Genomic DNA, 6,141 nt, shown 5'->3' on the forward strand with positions numbered 1-6,141 from the left:
TTCTTGTTGTCAAATTGACTGGGGACAGAAAATCTATTGTTGTCAAATGGTGATTGGCTGATTGTGTCAGAGGCTGTGGCACGTACAATCGGTTAGTGCGCGGAGCCACTCAAATTACCTAGAGCAACTCGCCCCTCCTTTGGCACAATCCGAAGTGATTTGTTTAACAATCAGATAAAACACCATGACTGGTTGTGTTCATGGCTACATTAAAAGGTAATACATTTGTATAGTTAATTAGATGTCTGAACTATAAATCTATGGAACGCCGTTTGGGTCTTTACGTGCCAATTAAAGATACACATCAAATAACACTATTTGACGTGTTAAATAAGCTTTTAATTTGACACGTCAAATAACACAATTCTATTAGAATGCTGTGTGTGATGAATTTGCACGTGTAAGCCAAGCGCCACCACTATCAGTATCACTGTCAAAGCTGTACAAAAAAAGTCAGCAGACGAGCACACACTGGCCACGAACGATGTGTTTACAGTACCGCGATGGTAATACGGCATTATTTGTTCGACCGCAACTTCTGGGGTAGCTTGCTAGCACCAATACAACCAGTCTGAAAACAATGACCAGTATAAACTGCAGTCATTTTCATCATCCTTAACAATGACTTAGGAATCCTTGTGAGTAAGTATTAGCTACGTAGCCACTTGTTGTTCGCCTATTGAAATTGAACTTCAGTTCATGGAAATAAATGGCTAGCCAGCTGCCAAACCTTGTTGCCCAAAGCTAACGTTATAAGCAGCCAGCTAGCTTCACCTGGCTAGTGACGGTCGACCGGACCGGTGATGTGTTGTGAAGTTAGCCACAATAAGGATTAGACACAATAGTGGAATTTGCGGTTTGCCTTCAAAAAGAAAAGTACCTCTGAAAGTGATGCAGAAGGTTACATTTGGTAGAATTATGCCATGTTTAGACTTGATAATGTTAAACCAGGTTGGAATGTGAAGCAATGAAATGGGTTACCAGTCTACTCTGTGACACCCACAGAACACAACTGTGAAGAGTTTACGTAAATATTAGTGTTGTATCTCTTATCGCGGGACTCTGGCTGTGTGAAATCACCCCCCCAGTCAGCCTATTGTGTGTATCGACATTCATATTCCACTGTACAGCTTTACCTAAGGGTTGAGGATAAATGAAATGGGGTATCAGTCTACCCAATACCCAAGATATCCTCAGAGTTATCAGACTCCAAAACATCCACACAATATTGTTTTTCCCCGGGAATGGTGTTCAATCACATGGGTTGAAAATAAATGTGACTCAATTCACAGCTGTTTCAGAGTTCCACAATAAGTGCTATGATGCTAATGTTTCTCTGGGTGTCACTGAGTGGACTGATACCCCATGTCATTGATCCACAATCCATAAGTAAGGCTGTGTAGTGAAATCAGTATGCCCCCAATGCAATTCTAAAGTCTAATACATTCAGTGTAATTTCAACAGCTTTTTGTCAAATTAACAAATTATTATCTTTTGTTGATTTTATATAACAACATTTCAAACTTATTTAGCATGATCTATTAAATTATGGAATAATTATATTTGTATTTATTTGCATCACTGTCAATTACACTTTTATTTTGAAGGCTAACCGCAAAGTCCACTATTGTGGCTAGCTTCACATAGATGGGTCCGACCACCATTCATCAAATAAGAACCGTTTTATGAGGTTTATTTTAGATGATGACACCTAGCTATATAGTTAGAAACAGATTGTCGTTTTGCTGTGTTTTTGGGGAAGAACATTGTTTGCATCCATGAGCTAGCTAGCTTTATTTTATGACCAGCACTGTAGGTGTGCGAGAAAACTTTACCAGCGTCATAGCATGCGTACCAATGAATCGTTGTGACATTATGAAATACGAGTGATAGTGTAATCAATGTGTAATAACTACGTAAAAAAATATGAACGCGTTAAATTATTATGTGATGTGTAGTCATATTCAGGTCCTGATTGGCCAACAAGCTTATTTGACACGTCAAGTAAATAGTATATTTTTTGACACGAAAGATCCAAACAGCGTTCCATATAAATCCCATTAAAAGAAAATGGTGCATGCGCATAAGAGTAGCAGGGGCCTCTCCCTGGGGCTCCAAATCAATTGGTCTGCACATTCTTACTCCTTCTCCTTCCTCCTGCGCTCTCTTTCTCTCTCACTCATTCACTCTCTCTCATCCCTCCACCTATTTTCTCTCTTTTCTTTTCCTCCACTCTCACATCCCTCTCAGATGAAGTGCAGATCTGCTGCCCCCGGTGGCCACCTTGTGTCAGTGCATAACAAACAGGCCAACGCGTACCTGCTTTAGAACAACGCCAAAAGCCCTCGCATTTGGCCGGGAGGCTTTGAAATCTTCCTGGTAGGAGAGGGAGAGGGATGGATGGAGAGAGAGAGGGGGGTGAAGGGGGATTAATGAATGTGGGGAAGAGAGTAAGGGAAGGAGCACTATGCCAAACACCTTCACATCTGTCTAGGAGGCTTCAAACCCTTTCAGGTAGGAGAGGAAGTGATGGATGGAGAGAGGGGGAGTGATGAAGACAGGGCGGATAATGGGTGGATGGAGAGGGAGGTAAATTAAGGTGGGAGGAAAGAGTGACGTTCGGTAGAAGGGGAATGAGGGAAGCTTTGCAGCACAACATTTCACATTGAACATATGACTTCTGTCTTGATATCTACAGTACATTTACAGTATTCAGACCCCTTGACTTTTTACATATTTTGTTACATTACAGCCTTATTCTAAAATTGATTAAATTGTTTTTTTCCTCATCAATCTACACACTACCCCATAATGATAAACACAGGTTTTTAGAAATAAAAAACTGAAATATTACATTTACGTAATTATTCAGACCTTTTACTCAGTACTTTGTTGAAGCACCTTTGGCAGCGATTACAGCCTCGAGTCTTCTTGGGTATTACGCTACAAGCTACCTGTATTTTGGGAGTTTCTCCCATTCTTCTCTGCAGATCCTCTCAAGCTCTGTCAGGTTGGATGGGGAGTGTCGCTGCACAGCTATTTTCAGGTCTCTCCAAAGATGGTAGATCGGGTTCAAGTCCGAGCCTGGCTGGGCCACTCAAGGATATTCAGAGACTGATTTTCATCAAGGATTTCTCTGTACTTTTCTCCGTTCATCTTTCCCTCAATCCTGACTAGTCTCCCAGTCCCTGCTGTTGAAAAAAATCAACACAGCATGATGCTGCCACTACCATGCTTCACCGTAGGGATGGCATTGGCCAGGTGATGAGAAGTGCCTGGTTTCTGTGACGCTTGGCATTCAGGCTAAAGAGTTCAATCTTGGTTTCATCAGACCAGATCATCTTGTTTCTCATGGTTTGAGAGTCCTTTAGGTGCCTCTTGGCTAACTCCAAGTGAGCTGTCATGTGCCTTTTACTGAGGAGTGCTTTCCGTCTGGCCACTCTACCATAAAGGCCTGATTGATGGAGTGCTGCAGAGATAGTTGTCCTTCTGGAAGGTTCTCCCATCTCCACAGAGGAACTCTGGAGCTCTGTCAGAGTGACCATTGGGTTCTTGGTCACCTCCCTGACCTAGGCTCTTCTCCCCGATTGCTCAGTTTGGCCGGGCAGCCGGCTCTAGGAAGAGTCTTGGTGGTTCCAAACTTTTTCCATTTAAGAATGATGGAGGCCACTGTTTTTTTGGGGGACCTTCAATGATGCAGACATTTTTTGGGACACTTCCCCAGATCTGTGCCTCGACACAATCCTGTCCCAGAGCTCTACTGACAATTCCTTCGTCCTATTGGCTTGGTGTTTGCTTTGACATGCACTGTCAACTGTGGAACCTTATATAGACAGGTGTGTGCCTTTCCCAATCATGTCCAATCAATTGAACTTACCACAGGTGGACTCCAATCAAGTTGTAGAAACATCTCAAGGATGATGAATGGAAACAGGATGCAACTGCGCTCAATTTCCAGTCATAGCAAAGGGTCTGAATACTTATGTAAATAAGGTATTTCTGTTTTTTTTTATTTTTATACATTTGCAAAAATGTTTAAAAACAACTGTTTTCGCTTTGTCATTATGGGGTACTGTGTGTAGATTGACAAGGAACATTTTTTATCAAATCAATTTTAGAAGTAGCCTGTAAAGTAACAAAATGTGGAAAAAGTCAAGATGTCTGAATACTTTCAGAATGCACTGTACATATTTTCTCACCACCTGTCTTTCTATCGCTCTCTCTTCCTTTAACCACCTCTTTCTCTCTCTCTCTCCCTCCTCTCAGTGTAGTAAGTTTGTGTGGATTGACGGCTCCAACTGGAACCCCTGGGGAGCCCATCGCCAGCTGGACGAGCCGCGAGGACTGTGTGGAGATGAACTGAAGCATTAAGAGATGGATGGATAGTTTTTACTTGCAATGTGATATGTTTGTTTTTACCTACCTTAGTTGAATGCAGTGGCTAATTAAGGGCTAAAATCACAAATGGGAAATCAACTTTTAATGGAAGGTGGTGGGGAGGAAGTTCGAATGAATGGTGGAGATGCTATTTTTGAGCTCATACATTTGAACCTCTGTGTGTCTGTCCGTCTCTCTGTATATGTGTTCTCTATCTCCAAGAAGAGCTACATGTGCTCCTTCAAGAACAGAGTTTGAGGAGAGAGAGAGAGAGACTGTGGGTCTTTTCCAATATCCGCACACATACTTAGCAGAGGTGGGGACCAAGTCATTGTTTTGACAAGTCACAAGTAAGTCTCAAGTCTTAGCACTCAAGTCCCAAGTCAAGTCCCAAGTCAAGACCATCAAGTCAAGTCTCAAGTCCTGAACTTTGAGTTTCGAGTCCTAAACAAGTCATAATGTACTCTTCACCAAATGTAATACCATTTCATATTTTTAACAAGAGTAAGTTAGTATATTATTTACGCAAATCATAAATGCTTTTAAAAATGTCTATATATTTATTACTTTCCAAATAAACGTTATATTTCCATGGAAATACATGGGTAGCCATGAGAAAGACCCCCCTGATCCCAATAGTGATCGACTGTCGAGGATCTCTATGGGGCGCAATCGGGCGATTTAGGTTTGTACACAATCGCCCAACCTTAACACGCACACTCTCTCTCTATCTGGTTACGGTAGGCTAACGAATGTCAACGGTTTTAGGAACAGCAGTAACATCAGGCAGGATTTAGACTACCAACTGCCTAGCCTGTTGTAGCTCAATCTTGGGTGCAATGATCACGTTCCCGCACTGACTGGCTGTGTGGAGGCTCATTGATTTAACGTTACGTTAGCCTACGTGATACACAAGTAAAGTAATCAAATATATAGCTGTCGGCTATATTAGCCACGACTTAAAATGTAGAACAAAGTTGGAAATTGTTGCACCTCCGTCTGTAATTTTCTTCCCGCATGTTTTGCAAGTTGCAATCCGTTTTTTGTCGATACAGCGTCGTCTTTATATCCGAAAATAATAATTTGGGGTATCATCTTTCCAAGGGCTCCATCTGAATTCACCCACCGATGTTCCTCTGCACTGCCACCCACAACTTTTTCCTCAGCTGGCACAATTTTATTGGCTGCTGTCCAATTCAAACTGCAATCCGTTAAATGAAGAGCTGATGTGCTGCACACTTTTTAAAAAATAGCATCATTCTTTATATTTGGGCTTGGAGGGTGTCAAGTCAGGTCGAGTGATACGGCTCAAGTCCAAGTCAAGTCACGAGTCATTGGTGTTAAAGTCAAAGTCGAGTTGCAAGTCATCATATTTGTGACTCGAGTCTGACTCGTGTCCAAGTCATGAGACTCGTGTCCAAGTCATGAGACTCGTGTCCAAGTCATGAGACTAGTGTCCAAGTCATGAGACTAGTGTCCAAGTCATGTGACTCGTGTCCGCACCTCTGATACTTTTTATGAAGCACCAATGGGTCCCCTGGTCAAAAATATTGCACTATAAAGGATAGGGTGACATTTCGCACTCACCCTGCTCCTCTCTCTAATGATCCCAACCCATAGATCTCCCACTGTGAAACCAAACCACAGAGAGATGTGCCTGCTTAATGCAAACTATCAATAAAAAGTGTTGAGCAAGTAGACAACTAGAGTATTTGTTTGTCTGTTTCCAGCAGGATTTGAGCCTCTGGCAGAATCCAAGCAGAA

The sequence above is a fragment of the Oncorhynchus mykiss genome, chromosome 19 (genome assembly GCF_057628025.1).
Source record: "Oncorhynchus mykiss isolate SJ-2025 chromosome 19, ASM5762802v1, whole genome shotgun sequence".
NCBI lineage: Eukaryota > Metazoa > Chordata > Actinopteri > Salmoniformes > Salmonidae > Oncorhynchus > Oncorhynchus mykiss.